The sequence below is a fragment of the Gopherus flavomarginatus genome, chromosome 9 (assembly GCF_025201925.1).
Source record: "Gopherus flavomarginatus isolate rGopFla2 chromosome 9, rGopFla2.mat.asm, whole genome shotgun sequence".
NCBI classification, from domain to species: domain Eukaryota; kingdom Metazoa; phylum Chordata; order Testudines; family Testudinidae; genus Gopherus; species Gopherus flavomarginatus.
Window position 1 is genome coordinate 79,855,295 of NC_066625.1, and position 18,816 is coordinate 79,874,110.

Consider the following 18,816-nt stretch of genomic DNA (forward strand, 5'->3'; position numbering starts at 1 on the left):
TGTACATTCCGACACAAGAACGGAACGTAGAGCCAGAGCTGGGAGGAAAGGTGGAGGTTGGCAGGCAGAAGGGAGGGAGAGCTAAAGAAATTTTAAACCCCCATCTCCCATGGGACCGTGGTAATCCTGCCGACTCCAAATAGCGAATCGTGGGGTAAAATGGCACCTCTGAGCAATGGGTATCTGGAGTTAAAGGCAGAACGCATGGGCTGAAGGGGCTGTCTCTTATTTGATGTACAATATCTAGTGCCACTATTTAAGCTACCCTCATTCTCCATACCAAGTCTGAGAGACATAGACTCTCCCTCCGCTGCTCAGTGCTGGCAGTGAATAGTTTTCTGGCCGTGGTACAAAATCCTGGGACTGTGAACAGCCCTGACCGGGGAAGCCCAGGACTCCGCCTGGAGGATCCGCCTTCCCATATTGTCAATTCCCCAAATTAATTTTCCAGCTCAGGAGCTGAGCCTTTGGAAAAAGTTCTCATCTGAAAAGATTATGGAATTACTCCCATGCTAATGAGCAGTTTAATGTTACAGCAGCTTAAAGTCCTGCAAGAAAAAAGGAGCCTTGGCAGTGAACTAAAGATACTATGAGAACAGGGAGCCTGGGGCATCTGGGCAGGGGGATGGAGGGGCATGCACTGAGTCACTGAAACACACAGTTTGCAGGGCCAGCCTTGACTTAAGCCCCTCACTGTACGGAGAAGAAACTTGGTGGAAAACTGAGCTGAAGAGCCCTACAGTAATATCTTCAGCAGCCCCTCATCTTATCCCCCTATCTGCTGCAGAGTCCAAAGGGGAAGGCAACCCACAGATTGATTCCTCTCCTCCAAAACGAGAGTACTCCAGCCAGCAGCAGGAGACAGCTCAATGCCTGGTCACCTGCTATGACAGCAGAGCTGTAGGGGGTAGGAATTGCCATCTTGGATCAGACCCATGGCCCAGTTAGTCCAGAATCCTGTCTTTGACAGTAATTGTCACTGGATGCTTAGAAGAAGGCTGTAAAGCTCCCTAATGGATATTGGGAGAGTTCCTTCCTACCTCAGGCCATTAGTGGCTGGCTGCTGCCTGGAGGTTGATCTCGCTGAGATGTTTCTATCTTAAGTCTTGCAACTGTGGATGGTATTCTTCTTATTCCCATAAATATGTAAGGGACCAGAAGGGGAGGCAACTATCTGACAGCTCCTCCCCTTTTTGGTCTGGAACTGCAGGGAAAAGCAGCTCCTTAACTGACCTTCCACTCCCAGGTCCTGACCCCGAGGTCTACTCAGTGCAGGCCCTGAGCTGGGTGGACAGCAGGAAGGCAAAGGTGGCTTTACATCATTTTTGTGCTCTCCTGGTCTTGGAGTCAGAAGGGGGTCTACTTAGTCTGTTGATGCAATTTAGAACAGCCTCAGGGCTGCTCTTGCCTACATTGGCTCCAACAGCCCTCAATGGGGCATTGTGACAGCTGGAGATTGCTGGAGCTCAGCAGCACGTTGGCATACCCTCCCCCGTGGCCACATCCCCAAGACCCTTATTATGATGGAGCATGTGAGGGGGGGATGGTGTAGAGTTGGCTTAGCTCCTTTGTCCTGCCACACTGGCACGAAGGGGGCAAGTGTGGTCCCCCCTCTCCATAATGTGCATAGCACGCTATGCTGTAATTTCACATTGCCAGCACGCCCCAGGAGCTAGCTTTCATCTTCTAGAGTAGACCATAACTATGGACTCCAAATACGCACCCTGAGGCCCCAACAAACAACCACTATGTGGTATAGTCAGTTGCTTTCTCAGTGGGAATGCGCATATCTGGGAATTTCTCTGCATTCGTAGTGCTACCTTTGACATTCTGACTAGGGACCTGGTTCTGTTCTCGCTGACAATGGTTTTATTCCAGAGTGACTGGCCTGACTACAATGGTGTTCTCTGGATATACTCTGGGGCAAGTGAGAACAGAATCAGCCTTCTGGGACTAGCTGGGGGAGTGGAGTGGGGGAAATGTCGCTGTGCGAGATGAAAAGGAGGGGCCAGTCTATATTTAGGCGAGGGCTCTGTTGAGAGCGGGTAATCCTCTTTCTGTGAATTATCCAACCTGGGGATTAGACCGCTTTAAACGCCTCACCAGGCCTCCCCCGCTCCAGGAGGCCACCATGGAATAGACTGGCTTTACGGACACATAGGGGGCAACAGATGGGATGAGGAAGGTGGAGGGAAGGCTGCTGCTGGCAGGTTTGTGCATCTCTCCAAGAGCTTGCTCCCGGCTCAGATGCGCAGTGACACAGGAGTGACGCGCAATGCTACACGGAACGTCATGGGGTGATCATTAAGAAAGAAAGTGAAGCTTTCTAAAGGATTGTGTAGCTGAGTGCGGCAGCAGATAAAGGGCGGGATGACAGGCACAAAGCAGCCCTTTCCCAGTGCGCAGTATTCCTGCTTCCCTGTCACATGCCATTTCTTCTGACAAGGGGAAGGGAAGCTCTCTGGGTTGCTTATCAGGTGCATCGCTCTCCGTCTGGAAGCTGTTCCTCACCTGCCTTGCTCTGCCAGCATCTGACCTGCTTTGGCTGGCCATAGAAACTAAGCCCTGGGTCTGCAGGTCCATCCCATCTGTCTTAAGTGGGAATGAATCACTATCAATATTAAGTATCAGAGGGTAGCCGTGTTAGTCTGGATCTGTAAAAGCAGCAAAGAATCCTGTGGCACCTTATAGACTAACAGACGTTTTGGAGCATGAGCTTTCGTGGGTGAATACCCACTTCCTCAGATGCATCTGAGGAAGTGGGTATTCACCCACGAAAGCTCATGCTCCAAAACGTCTGTTAGTCTATAAGGTGCCACAGGATTCTTTGCTGCTTTTATCAACATTAAATGATGCGTCTGGCAGCATGGGGGCAGGAAGGCGACACAGCCAGGGAAAAGATGGGGTTGGAAGGGCTGGGATGTGGTGTCAGGAGGACTGGATGGCATTAGGGAAAGAAAATCCTTCTCACCACGAGTTGTGTGATGGCTTCCTGTGCAATGAACTGGTGGGTCTCAGTCTAGTGCCTAGTGAACAAGTGTCAGCATAACAAAAAAGTGTCCCTTGTTGACTTTCTCACCACAAAGACTGAATGTGCCATAGAGAATAAACTCCCCTCCCCTCTAAGGGTGGGCTCCCTGAGTCAGAGTTTTGGTGGGTGACAGGCGTGAGTGCACTGCTATTGCACGTGTTGTATGTGTCCTAGGGATACATGACTCGGTTCTCCAGGGCTATCAGGCCAGCTCCTTTTGCCAGCACTAAATTCACTTGAAACTGGAGATCCATTTCTGAAGCAGCAACAGGGCCACTCTTTGGAAGAGTCAGAGGCTATTGTTACTTCCCCTGGGATTTATTTGAGCTGAGGTTCTGCCTCTGCCCCCCCAGTTCTTAGGGTTCACTTTACACCCCCACCCTCACCGCCCTTTATTTATGTATTTATTCTGCCTCTCCTTTCACTCAAAAATGGCTAGACGTTTTTTATTACCCTACTTTCCTTCTGCACTTTCACCACTGGCCTCCGACATTGCTACTATGTTGTTTTAGCCAGGAGTGAATTCTGATGACAATAAAAGTTAACTCTTGTCGGATCCTGGAGTGACAGGCTCTGGGTGCAACTGCTGTCCCACAAACCCATCCTTAGAAATCCTGCGCCTGAGAGGGCTTCAGCTGCATCAGCGTTAAACTGTGGGGAATGACACTGATCTTTTCGTGGGGAATTTAATTCAATCAAGGGGCCCCATTGTTCATGCCTTTAAATTGTGTTTAACATACTCTCAGCTCTTTGTTGTACTTCCTCAGAAACTTAAATCTGGAATTTTTGGTCCTATTGTAGTTTCTCATCCCCAAATTAAGGCAAATTTTGTGCTCTATCTTGGCACTCGGTATTTTGGTTCAACTCTTACTGAAGTCATCTGGATGATGTCAGATAAATAACTGTGGTGAGAGTTTTATTAGAGCAAGGAATCCATAACTGTCCTTGTAAGTAGCTGTTGGAAGGGAAATACCTGTTTCAGTCTTGCCTGAGACCCTGCTGGCAACATCAGTACTTGCTTTGCTTTGATTGGCAGGTAGAGTCAGTGCTGCCCGTTATAGCTTTTTCGTGCTAGAGCCAGAATTAAACTAAAAAGCTCCGATGGAACAAAGAGAAGAAAAGGCCACCGAGCGCAAACAGCCACTGCTTTTAATATCAGCTGTTGTCTTTTTCTCTCTGTGTTGAGCATTATCAATTTCCTGTTTAAATTAAAGTCAACACATCTGTCACTTCAGCATCTCTGGCTGCCCGGCGCCCTCCCTCCCCCACCTGCTCTCCCACTCTGTCTGCAGCCTCCCTATCCTCCACCTGCTTTGTTGCTGGGGTGAGTGTGTTTTTTTGTGGTGGCTGATGGTCTCGTCCACTGCTGGTGCCTCCGTTCCATTTGCAGTGGGATGATCGGCTTGGCTCGCAGAGCATTTACTCCTAATCCCCAGCTTGTGACAGCGTAGTGGCAAAGGCAGCTCTTCCAGGGGCTGCTGTGGATGAGAGCAGTGGGAGAAATGATTGGCAAATGGCTGGTGATTCTGGGATGAAACATCTAGTTCTGGTAAGAGATGCTTTTCCATTTGGTTACAGTGAGATAGAGACGAGGCTTAAAAAGATAAACGGCGGAGAGGGGAGAAAGTTATGAAAGAGACGGACAAATAGCAGAGTCAATATAATTTAGATGGAAGCCTTTCCAGGAACAAATGTTTATTAGAGCAATTTATTTATCACTAGTGCATGGCTCCAGGCCATACAGTGATGAAGGCAGTTGAAGTACCTAGCCAAATACAAGGGCAGTAGCTGACGTTATGTTTTCCCTCTGTGGATGTTTCTATGCGCCTTTTCCAATTAGGTCTGGTTATTAGATAGATCCCACAGTACTCTCTGTCATGCAATTCTGTGGGTGTAGCTTGTGGAATGCTTCTGTTTCTATCCGATGTCTTTTGCAGCGCTGGCTTTGGAAAATCATTCATGAATAGGTGTCTCTCAGCTGAGAAATAAAGCCCTTCAGCTTTCCTGTGCGCTGAACTTTCTCCTGGTCAGCAAAGTCTGCATTAGTCCCCGGAACTGGCCTCCCCAGTATTACATGCATTTGAAATAGAGAGAGAAGCAGTGAGGTAGTTGCAGACAAAAATGATAGTCTAGTCGAACTGTGAGATATTCTGTGTCCCAAACATCTGCTTATGTTGAATTTGAAGGCATTGAGCTGGTTTAATTTATGATACTCTTGAGCTGATAGACAGCCTGGGACAGATTACCGTGAAGCCAGCGCAGTTATGCCACGGGTGAAGTTGGCCTCATTTACTTAAAGAGGAACAGTGAGTAGTAACCTTAACAGCAGTCTGGCTGTGTTGGGTCAGCAAAGGTCTGTCCATAATATACCTCTAGTGGTAGGAGGGAAATGAAAAGTGTGATGATGCAGCTTCAATTATTCTGCTGATAGATGGAAAACACTGACCCTCTTAGCATCTCTGAATCCCTTCCTAAAACTAGTGCCTTGGTCTGGGAGTTCCCGAGACCCCTTTGTGAGAGGGGCTTGTAAAAGCTTTCGGTTTGGTGATTCCAGAATGGGTTCCTTCTGTGTTTCCGAGATTAGGGTTAACAGAGATCTGCCTAGAGAAAACAACCAAACTGGTTTGCTCATAAAAATTAAACCACCGTGTGCAATAACCTCCCTCAGGGCCGGCGCTTCCATTTAGGCGGCCTAGACAATCTCCTAGGGCGCCAGGATTATTGGGGGGCGGCATTTTGCCGGGGGGGGCAGCAGGCGGCTCTGGTGGACCTGCCGCAGTTATGCCTGCGGAGGGTCCGCTGGTCCCGCGGCTCCAGTGGAGCTGCTGCAGGCATTTCTGCAGACAGTCTGCTGCTCCCGTGGCTCCGGTGGACCTCCTGCAGGCACGACTGTGGCAGTTCCACTGGAGCCGCGGACCAGGGGACCCTCCGCAGGCAAGACTGCAGCAGGTCCACTGGAGCAGCGGGACCAGTGCGCGGGGCGGCGAAATGACCGTGCGCCTAGGGTGCTAAAAATACTAGCGCCAGTCCTGACCTTCCTCCATCACAGACATTCTTCTGATTGTTTCTACAGACCGTGAAACTTGCACTAAGGAGGACTCCTATTTTAAGTGCTAACTTTAGAGCCTCCCTATGGTTTCCAGCACAGTTACATTAAACTTTTAGTTAAAGACCCAGCTCTGCTAGGCAGCTGACTTTTGTTGAGCCTGTGGGTGGTTGCTTCAGACGTATTTCAAAGTAACAGTGTTTGTATCAAAGCCACCAATTAAAATAGCACTGGAACAACGGCTGAAGAGCAAGCACTAAAAGTGGAAGGGTCTGCATGCCTCTTGCCATCCAGATGCTATACAATGAGAGGATAGCCCAGTAACTCTAGACTGGGGTATTTGTGGGCCTTGGCTATTGCCTCTATGATGCCACTGAACAAACAGAGAGACTGCAGAGCAAAGTTTCTAAGTGCTTTGTGTAAGCCCAGAGAGAACAGCCTTTGTTGCCTTTAATAAAACCACAAGGCTTGGTTTCTAAAGGAGCATAAATCTTTCATTGCTATGTGTTTTTGGAAAGACACTGTCAAGTTAAAAAATAGAAATTTCTATCAATTAATTCCCGTGCCTAGTTAGATTATAAAAATGGAAGAAATGTAGACTTCCAATTCATTTTTAATTATCTATTGTGTGGTGTTTGTTTACTTATGAAATTTCTCTCCACTTGAACTTCGAAAAGAGAATGGTCAATTTCAATGTTTTTTTTTGTCCCCTAGTAAGTTTCACCTACAGGTTTCTCCAATCCCCCAATGCTGCAATTTTTTGGGATTCCAGGCGCTGAACAGGAAGGTTAACTGCATTTTTAAAAAAAAACACCTTGCAGTTGTAAAATCAAAGCAAAAAAAATCCTGGAAACATCCCTCTTTGTGTTAGGATTGATACGTGCTCAGAAGTGTAATTTTGGGGCCAAATTTGACCTGACAATGAGTCTTTAACTCTTCAAGGTCTGCTCTTTTTCAGGGGGCCAGTCAAATAAATGCTACAGTAGGGGTGTGTGTGTGTGTGTGTGTGTGATTTGTAGCATCCCAAAGATATTTCCTTGATGGCAATGACATTATGTTTGGGGGACGTGTTCCTGTATACAGATGGGAACAGAACCTGATGTCTTCCAGATGCTTTAATGTCCAATCAGGACTCCTGTTTGAAGGTTGGTCTTTTAGTATAGCCAAATGGAATAAAATGGATGGATTTGTCCCCTTTTAAATATCTACCATGATGATCAGCGATTGCACTCAGAAACTATCACTGTCATGGCAGAGTCTTGAACCTTCCTTATGAGATCAAGATATCCTGAACAAAGAACACAGGAGAGTACGTGGCAGTTCCAGTGGAGGTCTGCGGTACTGTGCATTGATGCCATGGGATATTTAGCCCATCAAGAAGATGTAACTGAGAAACTGTAAAGAGAAACTTTTATAGAGGGGAAAATTTCCACATTTATTCAACATAAATATAAATCCAATCACCTCATGCCCATCTCTCTCTCTCTCTCTTTTTTTTTAACCACATCTGCTAAATTATCACAAGCTATTTGTGATTTAAACTAGGGCTTCCTCCCTCACAGCCCATCTGCTCAGCCTGTTTGTTCCTCCAGCAAAGTCACGATTCTATTATCATGTTCAATGACTGTGGAGGGCAATGCTGCAGGGATGGGACTGCAGCTTCACTTGGGGATGCGATAAAAAGGGGACGGGTGGGCGGAAAGGGGGTAAGCCACTAGTGAAAAGAGGGAGAGAAAAATACAGGAGCAGATGAGTCAGGAAGTACGGGCCACAGAAAGATCCCTCATTGGGTTTTTTTATATAAATGTTTTTTTTGTCAATCTTGTCCTAGCATGAAAGTCACCTTTAAACTCAAGGTACCAGAAAGCCCCCACTGGGTCCGATCCATTAGAGTCGACTTCAGTGTGGGTTTTGCCTCCCTTGGGAATACAGGCTCAAGGCTGTTTTGTGTACTGGATAGGCCTGATTCTACTTTTGTTGACATTATTGCTGTTATTATTATTTATTTGTATTATGGAGCACCTAGGAGCCCAGTCCTGGACCAGGATCCCATTGTGTCAGGCACTGTACAAGCACAGAACAAAATGACAGTCCCTATCCCAAAGACCTTATAATCTAAATATAAGGTGAGTAACCGATGGATATGGACAGGGAGATAATGGGAGATTTTAGACTTTGGCTCCTGCTGTGCTGCAGACCCAGCCAGTGCCGCTCATCACCACACCCACCCTTAGCGAACGAAACATAAGGCTCACCTGTGAAGGGGCTGCTTGTGCAGGGAAAGCCCCTGGCAGGCTGGTTTGTTTACCTGCCCCATCTGCAGGTTTGGCCAATTGCGGCTCCTACTGGCCGTGGTTTACCGCTCCAGGCCAATGGGAGCTGCAGGAAGCAGCATGAGCCGAGGGACATACCGGCCACTGCTTCTAGCAGCTCCTATTGGCCTGGAGCAGTGAACTGCGGCCACTGGGAGCCGCGATTGGCTGAACGTATGGACGTGGCAGGTAAACAAACCAGCCCGGCCCGCCAGGGGCTTTCCCTACACAAGCAGCATCCCAACTTTGGGAAACTCTGGACTAGGGGAAAGGTGGCTAGGGTGGTTGGACCTAGCAGAACCCTTCATAGCTAAGGACACCAAATAATTTCCATGGCAACATGCCATTTTCCAGCCCTGAGCTCTGCCTAAAGGTGATCTTTGATTTTTTGCAAGATATGGGAGTTTGAGTAAAACCCCTTCAGCTGGTGTTGAATGCAGAGAGTATGGAAGAGACACAGGAACTAGCCCCTTGGCAACAGATTTTCTTTGTGACTCTTTGTGTGGGCTGAATATTGTTTTTGTTTGGCACGATATTCCTACTGCCAGTGGGAATTGAGCCCATCTGCTACAGCCAGACTCAGTGAACAACTGAACATAGTTCCTGCTTGGAGGTTTGGGCTTTTACAGCCAAATGGGAGCTGATGGATCACCCTTCCTGTCCTCCAGTGCCGTGGCCACACATGCTCTCTGTTACCCTCTCACATGCAAACACCCTGTCACGCATATAACCAGAGACAGCATGCCTCAGATGAGGGGGATTTCTCCTGCCCTTTCTGACAAGTGGTCAGACTGCAGCAGATTTCCCAGTTTGCACTGCTTTAATCATTAAGACTTACAAGCCTCTGTCCTCCTGAAATCACATGTAACCTTTCCCAGCGTACCCTTCACCCTTGCCCACCCCAGCAGCACCATAACAAAATCACTGAATGGAACAGGGAGGCCAGTGACCCTGGGATCTTTGCTGAGTTCTTTAATGTACAGCATTCGGACTGAATTCCTGCAAAGGAATATAGGTTTTAAAAATGGAATGGGGTTATTTTTCTAGGGCACCATTGTCTGTTAGCTGCTGAGTTACTAGGGTGACGTGCCCAGTAGCACAATTGAAATGCCTAGGTAGACAGACAGGTAGATTGATTCTGAGCGCAGTCACGTGAGTGTAAATCCAGTGACATAGGCAGAATTCCTCTGGATGTATATAAGAGTGCTGAGACCAGCGTCTGGCCTGCAAAGTATGTAGAAATGTAACTGAAAAGAGAGGCTGCCGTCTGGGCGATGCACCTTTAATTGTAGTGGAGTCTCTCTGCCCTCATTGCAGGTGAGCTGGCTTTAGGTCGGCTTTGTGCCTTGCACTTGGGAGTCTGGATTTTTTTCATAACTGGGGACAGATTTTCCAAAGACCTCTGCACATCATGTGTGGGTGCTGCACACTTGGAAATCTAGTCCTGTGCCGCCTCCTGCTGAAACTTAGATGGACACCGGAGAAGATTAGGCCTCACTGGGGAGGAAGTATTTGTCTCTAACTGTACCAGAACCAGGTACATTTGTAGCCCAAAGGCAACAGTTCTACATGTATTTTTATTTGGGCTGGTTCATCTCAGGAATCTGAGGTCTTTTAATTAAGATCCTTTTTAGATGGAATGTTAAATTATTGATATGCAGGCACAGATTGAGGCATTCCAATGACTTCTCTGCCTGATGTAAAGCTGCCCCTGCCAATTAGTCAAAGTTTCCAGGGACTCAAAGAGGGTTGCAGGGCCCTTTGCCTCTGAGTTACTGACCTGGCTGCAGCCCAGCATTGCTGTTTGAAGGCACTGTGTGAAAATGAGTGTGGTGTCTATTTCTATGGGGCAGGTGTCTACCTGCCGAACCCTCCCCTCTTGGTGCTCATTGGTCCTTGTGATGACAGCGGAGAGGCTAAGGAGGGTACTTCAAAGTCACATCTCACTCTGGAGCATGGGTTGTTGCCTGTTGCCTTCTCCAGGTGTGAGAATGGCAAATTGGAGCGGAGTGTTTCTAATGTGAGTAATGAGATCTTGCATTTATTATTTATTATGAATTATCAGTATGTGCACGTAGGCCACTGTGCCATCTGGGTGCCCTGTGATTGCATGTAAGACTGTTTCTTAGTTAGTGTCAATTATTACTAGTTATTTATTAAGACCATGGAACCGGAGGCTTTCACCCCTAAGGATCCCAACCATTATAGATGTAGCTATAACTGCAGACATCTCTGGGGTGGAAGGCAGCAGCAGTTTTAACAGCACACGGTCACACCAAGAAATTGAGGCAGGAAGTGAAGGAGACCCCCACAGCTAGTTGAAACTGCAGAGGGAATGTAGGGAAGCAGGATATAATGACCCAGACTGGAATTTTGCCAGGATATCGGGTTCTTGCAGAAAAGGCCAGGGGAACATTACTAACCAGAAGTCATTAGGACTGTGGTTTTTCGTCTTGACTGAAAGACGGTCCTATGGGCACTTTAGCTAAAGCAGCTGTGTTAAGTGATATCTTATATATTATTTTATTGCAAAACAAGCCTTCTTTGGAGGGCTAGGGCTGAGAGCACAACCCACTGGTGAGCTCCCCTCTGCGATGCTCCACAGAGAATGGGAGTCTGTTATAACCCCAGTTCCTGCCTCTTCAGTTCAGGCTGTAGCAGCTCATGCTTTTAGCTCTGGAGTTCCCTTGCATTTCAGGGATGGTTTGGGATCAAGCACTGGGCCTTTGTACACTGTGATCTGTCAGCGCAGCGTGCTGAGCACAGCAATTTCCCCACAGTCTGAAGGGCAGAAAGTTAGAGTCACACCTGAGGGTGACTGTGTGGCTGGAACCGTACGGGAATCAGAAATGAGGTTGCTTCAAAGAGATGCTGTTTGAAACCTGCCTGGCTGAGGCAGCAAACAGGCTGCTGTTCTGCTCTCCACCATGGTGAGTGCGCAAATGAAAGGCATGTTTGTTGCATAGGGGAAGCATTCATTAGGGAGGTATAAGGAAAAGGCGTCTCTCTGTCTCTCCTCCCCCATCTGCGCAGCACCAGGCAGCTGGTGCACTCTGTTTACAGCTGTGCTGCTGATTAAATATTGAAAGGCTTTGGTTGCTTTTGTGCAGAAGCCCAAGTCCAGATGAAAATGAGGCTGTTTGAGGACAAATCTGCCCTGGCAGAAGGGGCCTATCCTCTCTCTGGATTGATATTACAATATGGCTCCCACTGGGGCAGGTGTGAATAGCCATTTGGGTGGTCGTGTGAAGCCTCAAATGGGAGTTGGGAGCCTGGAAGATTTTTGTTTGGTCACATCTGAGCTGACTGACAGCCTAGGGGGATGATGAGTGTTGTAGGGTGGCAAGGCAGACAGGTGTACTGAAGGGGCAAACAGTATTTCAGAGGGACCCAGTGACACTCAAAGGCTGCCCAGAGGTTAGTCATGACTGAGGCTAAGCCAGAAGGCCCAGGTTCAAGCAGCAGCCCTTCATAGGCTGATCTGGTGTCTGTATTCACCTTTCTGACCCACATAGCTCCAGTACACAGCTCCAAGAGAGAGGCACAGTGTGAGGAATGGAGACAGAGGCAGAGAAACAAAGAGAGAGAGGATTTGCTGTGGGTTTAGAGGGTTAAAATGGGAGAGAAGAAGAGTCAGGAATAAGGTGGGGCTAGAGGAGGTGTGAAGGAGGAAGAAAGGACTGAGCACACCTGTTGGTATTTTGGGGAGAGGGTCACTAGGGAACACAGGGACAGCACTGTGGAAAGGCTGCAGGCAAGCGTGTTTCTCTATTTGAGAGACAGAGTGTGTGGGTGTGTCTGTGCGCGTGTGCACCCTCAAGGTAGAAGGTTCCTTTTCCTGAGCATCTGGAAGAGCATGGTGTGAGAGTGTGCACCTGGTAGCACGGGCGGTGCATGTTTATCCAGAGAGTAGTTACATACTTGATTTTAATGCTGCTGTATTCTGTAATTATTCTGGCTAGACTGGCATCCAGACATCTGGTAACAACTGGATGTTACCAAACAAACAACCGTGAATCGAAAAGTAGCCTGGCCACTAGAGATGGGAAACAACACGAATAATGTCTGGGGATAGGATAAATGACCCAAAATTCATGTAGTGTTTCCAAACCTGAGTAGATGCCACCAGATCATGGAGAGGAATAGACCTGGGAGACTGGTTCCTCTGGAAGGAAGAAATTTTTTAAGAAGTGAAGTTTATATATTTCTTACAATGGACAGTTAGCTCAGGCAGCAATAATTTCCCCAGATTGCTTCATATGTGCATTGTTTTAGAATGTAAATGGCATTGAAAGTCATTTATCATTTGCCTATGTAATTTCAGTCAAGTCTGTTAAACCCAAGCTATTATCCCTTGAGGTTGATGGTAAAATATGATGGTGATGGCTGCTATAGAAATGCCTATACATAAATAAATGAGCTATGTTATGTTTACACTCCTGCAAAAGTCATCTAGATGGGGGCCAGCCTAGATTTCTAAGGTACAGTACTTTGACAGTATTTACTATAAAACACACAACGCTCAGCATGGTGCTTAGAAGCCTTTTGGATGTTAGATGTTTACAATACAGTAGAAGAAGGTATCATTTTTATCTTGCTTGTTTAGAAAGAAAGAAAGGCATCTCCTGTGGGGAATTTGCTACCACTACACATTTTCTTTATTCTAGAGAACCAATTACAACTCCCTGAAAGAACTCTGGGCTTGCTTTCAGAGATTATATTAATCAATTAACACTGTACCAGCCTCTAAGAATTTGTAAGATGATAATTGCTAGTTATGCATGATTGAAGGGACAATGCCATGATAGAAATGATGAAACCTTTTCAGTTGGTCTAAATCAAACCAATTTACACCAGTTGAGGTTATGGCCCGTGATCTACTTAAAATCAAATTACAAATCCATACCACACTATCCCTTTTAGTGTTAAAACCGGAAGAGCATTCGGAATATCAATCGCTTTTCACCCTTTCTGCTTTATACTTTTGTCATTTTAGTGTACCTGGCCAGCTTCACTTTCTGTTTCTAGTCAGTATCCATTTCCTGTTCTCTTGCACTAATTATCAAAAAGTCTTTGGCTTTCCAGTGCTGCAGAAGAAAGTTTATTTCCAATACAAAATACTTCCTGTCATATTTAAAAGTCAAATTATTGAGACAGATTTCTTTTTCTATTATATTTTATTAAATCTTTTGTTTTTTAAAAAACAAACCAAAACAAAACCGACAACCCCAAACATCCCCCTGAACTAGAGCTGGTTGAATATTATGTGTGAAATACATGCTTTGACAGATTTTGCCATTTTTGTGGGGGTAATCAAATAAGAACTAATTCGATTTTCACGTTTGTAGCCATAAAAGTACTCTAATTTGGGGACCCACTTTACAATGTCTGAGAACTTGGGAACAAGGTAGAAACACCATCACTTGACTGATATGATGGATCCTATTCTATTCTAGGACACTTCTGTTCATTATTAGTTGAGAGATATGAGACACTCTGCCTTGCCTTCTCCACAGCTGAAAGCACTGCAAGCTACTAATGTTCCTTGCATGACAGTATAGCCTAGTGGATGGAGCACCAGCGTGATATTCAAGAAACTTGAGTGCTAGTCCCAGCTCTGTCACTAGCCTGCTGGGTGATGTTGAGTAAGTCATTTGAGCTTTCTTGGTCTCAGTTTCCCCAGCTGCGCAGTAGGGATAGTTATATTTCCTTTGTAAAGTGCTTTGAAATCTTCTTGATGAAAAGTACTACATAGGGGTTAGGTATTATTGTTTATACCCACAAGGCTACCAGACAGTCTAGGAATGAGATTTGAATTCATGTCCCCTGTAGGCCAGTGTTTCCCAAACTTGGGATGCCGCTTGGGTAGAGAAAGCCTTTGATGGGCCGGGCCAGTTTGTTTATCTGCCGCGTCTGCAGGTGTGGCCAATCGTGGCTCCCACTGGCCGCAGTTCACTGCTCCAGGCCAATGGGAGCTGCATGAAGTGGCGTGGGCTGAGGGATGTGTTGGCCGCCGCTTCCAGCAGCTCCCATTGGCCTGGAGCAGCGAACCGCGGCCACTGGGAGCTGCGATCGGCCAGACCTGCGGACTTGGCATGTAAACAAACCAGCCTGGCCTGCCAGGGGCTTTCCCTACACAAGCGGCGTACCAAGTCTGGGAAACACTGTTGTAAGGCAATGAAGAATGCTAACCATTGATTCAGCACAATGTCTCTTTTAGCTCCAAACGGGCAGCTAGCTGTGATACGTATTTGTCACGTGTTCTCAGATGGATACCTTCATTTTTACAGTGCAGTTTGCCCACCATGTGTGTGTTATCTGTAGAATGGGTCAAAATTTTTCACAGAATTTTTTCCAGCTGGAAAATTTGACTCTGTCAACATCAACATTTTCTGTGCAACAAGGTTGACTGGGCCACCACTTCTCACTTTTCCAATCAGGAGAATGGAATAAAAAAACTGATTTTGAGTTGACATTTTGAAATTAGATGATGTTTTCATTTGGAATGTGGATTTGAAACAAAAAAAACCCTCATTTGGAAATGTTGGATGGTTTCATTTTGATCGAAAACATCAACATTTTTCCCTGGCCACATTTTGGATTAAAAACTTTTTGGAATTTTTCATTGTGTGAATTTTTTTGGTAGTTTGACTTTGCCATTCTGATTCAAAATAGAAACTACTTTTGAAATGACAAGGGGGATGAAAAATCCCATTTCCTAACCAATTCTAGTTATGTGCTTTCCCCAGAGGAAGTGCAGTAGCAGAATCTCTTACCTGGTGAGAATGGACAGGGAAGATTTTTTTTCCAATAAAAATAGCAATAGAATTTTAAGCCATATCTGAAACTGAGGTACAGGAAAGCCTCCTTAGAGGTCATTTCAGTGCTAATGGAGGTCAGGATGAGTTCTATTTGCAGGGCTACCCAGGAACATTAGCAGAGTCTGACAAGAAACACAGTTTATTGACTTTCTAATTTGACCACACAGATCATGAAAGACCCACAGCTGCTGCCTGAACAAAGAGAGGTGTTCAGATCAAATGCTTATCGTGCTACAGCAGTCAGTGAAGGCCTGAGTGAGGGATTTGGGCTTTGTGTTATCTCCTCACCTTTACTGCACCAGGGCTCTCCCACAATCAGATTCAAAGCCCCACCATCCCCTCAGTGTCAAGGTGGATTATGGTTTTTAAAAGAGCTCAGAGCCAGTAATCCAAGTGCTCAGAGCCCAGATTCTCAAAAGAGGTCAGCCCCATCATGCATGTAGCATGCTCATCGACCCTGCTCATGGACGCTGCTGAGCCCTTCTGAAAATTCTGGCCATGATGCCATTGGTTGCATGGCCCTTGGCAGATGAGACAGGAGGCTGATCTCTGTTGGGCTGGACACAGAGTCAATAAATGGAAGTGCTTGCCAGTCTTTGTAGAAGCTCATATAACACACCAACACAGCATGTGCAGTCACATCTCTTTTTAGTGTCTGGACCCAGAGACTATAAAAGCCTGCTGCTTACAGATAAAAGGAACCTCTTTTAGCTCAAGTAGGTCTTATGTGCTGAAGTTCCCAGGTTCCATCTCTGCTGTGAAGCATAGTGCCTGTACGTGAATAGCCATAGCTTGTTACAACATGTGACTAAACTTCCTGTGGACCTCACATACTTGAGACTAGCTTAACAGCTGAATGGCCTGATTTTCCAAAGTGCTGATCACCAGACAGTAAATAGTGAAATCGGTGGGAACTACTGGATGTTCCACTCATATGGAAGTCAGGCCAGGAGTGCGTAATGCAGTGGCTTCGTGCATCTGATCCGGTCTCCCTCCAACAGATCACCCCACTTAAAGGAGTTCTTTCAGGGCCGCTCAGAGGATACAGGGGGCCTGGGGTCTTTGGCGGCGGGGGGCCCCTGCTTCGGTGGTAATTTGGCAGCGGGAGGGTCCTTCTGCCCCAGAGCGGAAGGACCTCCTGCTGCCAAAGACCCAGAGCGGAAGAAGCTCCGCGGCCCCTGGAGCGAGTGAAGGACCTCGCTCTAGGGCCCCTAAAAAACTCTTGTGGGGCCCGCCCAGGACCTGGGACAAATTGCCCCACTTTCCCCCCCACCCCCGCCCCGGGCGGCTCTGAGTTCTTTAGTGCAAATAGTGGAGATCTGAGTTCTAGGACTTTAAGTACCACAGTGTCTGTAATATAAATGGCCACTTATTTTTATATGAATTCACATTTAGCTCTGCATGTGGCCCTAGTTCTGACCTGCTCTCTCTCTCTCCACATATATAATATCTGTGGTTTAATTTAATTCTTGGCTTCAAAGCAGGTAGGTGGACAAGGGGGAATGCGTTGTCAGAGGATTGCTATCAAGCTGACAAAGTTAAAGTGCTGTGAATGCAGGAGAAGCTTTTGAAGCAATAGGTCAGAGCATGACTGTGTGTGTAGAACTGGGACTCTGTGCTAAGCAGGAAGGAGAATGACAGTTCAGTCTGCCATTTATTGGCAACAGGGTGACTTTTCAAATTGGAGTAATAAATGCATTTGATACCTTTGAACTGGAGCAGAATGAGTACTTTCCCACTCCTGCCATCGCACTGCCTAGTGCAGAGCCTGTAACTGCCAGCTGGAGGATTTCTCTCTTCTATCCAGAAGGGCTATAGGGGATAAAGGAGCAGTTTCCGTAATGAACTCCTGTGGTTGTTGCTGTGTTAATTAGTGGTGGAATCTAGGATGTTGACAAAAAGGTGTTACAAATTTGGCCACAGATGCAGCCCAAAGCTAGAGAGGTTGTGGGTGAATTTCATTAGCAACAATCAGCTAATAGATCAGTCCAGGCATGAGGTCTTTGAATAGGAAATACTGGGAAGGTTTTCTCTACTTGTCTGCATGACTTTCACAACACGAGGTTTCCCTGCATCGTTTTGCTTTGTGTCCAGCTGGCACGGTTTGCTGTCTCGTGAACCTGTCCTTCTGAGTCCACCATGTCCTATAACTCTAGAAGACCAAGCACAAGAGAATGTTGAGTTTGTTTTTTCACGTTACTTTCTATTCAGCTAAAAGACTGCTTCTAGCAAGCCTTACTTGTAAAGCCTCTGCTATGTCTCCATGATAATGAGATTCAGACGTTTCACTGTTCATTTTCTAAATGTTCCAGGTAGCCAGATGTTTTCCTTGGGGGTGGGGCTTATAGAAAGTGCAAATGATTTGGACCCAGGTGCTGAAAGCAAGATCACCCATTTTGCAGAAGATAGAAAAGTGAAGAAAAGTAAATAAAGAACAAAATGGGCCAGACTCCAAAGGCAGCAGGCAACTTCTGTGACTGTGCCAACTCGGTTCAACATCAAGCGATTTACAATTGTCAATCTGAAAGCAAAGATTAAATCAGGGAAAAAGTGAACCTAATGCACCAGTTTTCTGCTCAGCTTCCTTATCTCGCTAGGTCCCTTTGTGTTACTTCTTTGTCCTTACTAGCATGTGCAACTCCTCCTCATTTAATACCATCTATGAATTTCATCAGTGTCCTGTGCACTTCCTTTCAGATAATTCACAAAGGTGTTAAAGGAGAAGAGATCAAACAGTGGGCTCTGAGTTACCCCAGCTGGCAGCTCACCCCACTCAGGACACAGCTTTATTTCATTACCCTTTGTTTATACCCTCTCAGTCGGTTTTCAGTCACAACGTAGTGTTCCTACTGAAGCTGAGTAAGCTTTGGTGAGATGCTTCATCAACTACTTTACAAAAATCCAATAGCATTACCCCTGTGGTCATGTGACAGTGGCAGAGCCTCCCAGAAAGAGTTGCTTTCTTTTGACATTAGTCAAAGAAAGTGTTTAGAATAAGGAAAAGAATATCACTAAGGATAATGCCACACTCTCTCTCCGCTTCAGTGGAGAACTTCTGCTTAGTAGCTTCCCTAGCTCCCTCCCTGCTACAGGGTTAGAGGAAAACGCTCCAGATTGCATGGCAAGAATCTGTTCTTTATAATGCCCTTCGCAAAATGCTGCTGCTTGCTCGTGGAGCTGATGTAGATTTCATCTGAATTTCACTCAGCCCTGCTGGAGAGAGAAGACACCTGAACCCAATACCTTTGCTTTCCCGGGGCCTGTTCCACAATCTGTTAACGTCAATGCAAGTTTCCCACAGACTGCGATGGGCTCTGGGTCAAGACCCTAACAATTGCTATGCCACACTGTGAAAAAGTTTAACCCCTCACCATCCAGGTTTGCACACCCATTCAAAATGCATGAGTAAGTGTAAAACAAGGATTTTGCTGTCTGAAGTGTAGGCTTGTCCAGCCAAAATAAAAAAAAAATCTGTTCAGGATTAGAAACTTCCTGAAGGAAGCTGTTCCTCTCCTGAGTCACTGACATTAGGAAAAATTACAGGTGGACCTAGAGCGGAAGCTGTCCAGGTCACCAAATTAAAATGCCATCTGTGGTGGGATTCCG

The 18,816-nt window shown here is 46.3% G+C and overlaps 1 protein-coding gene across 4 annotated transcripts in view; it reads left to right on the plus strand.

The window, feature by feature from the left end:
- The window catches only part of SV2B (synaptic vesicle glycoprotein 2B), a 99,769-nt gene that overhangs the window by 3,128 nt on the left and 77,825 nt on the right, over positions 1-18,816 (plus strand). Inside the window, exon 1 of one of the 4 annotated variants that reach the window (XM_050967403.1) lies at positions 4,410-4,580. The exons of the other annotated variants lie outside the window; for them this stretch is intronic. The gene's annotated coding sequence lies outside the window, so the exon portion shown is untranslated. Of the gene's footprint in view, positions 1-4,409; positions 4,581-18,816 lie in introns of those variants that run through there. 4 annotated transcript variants of the gene reach the window in all.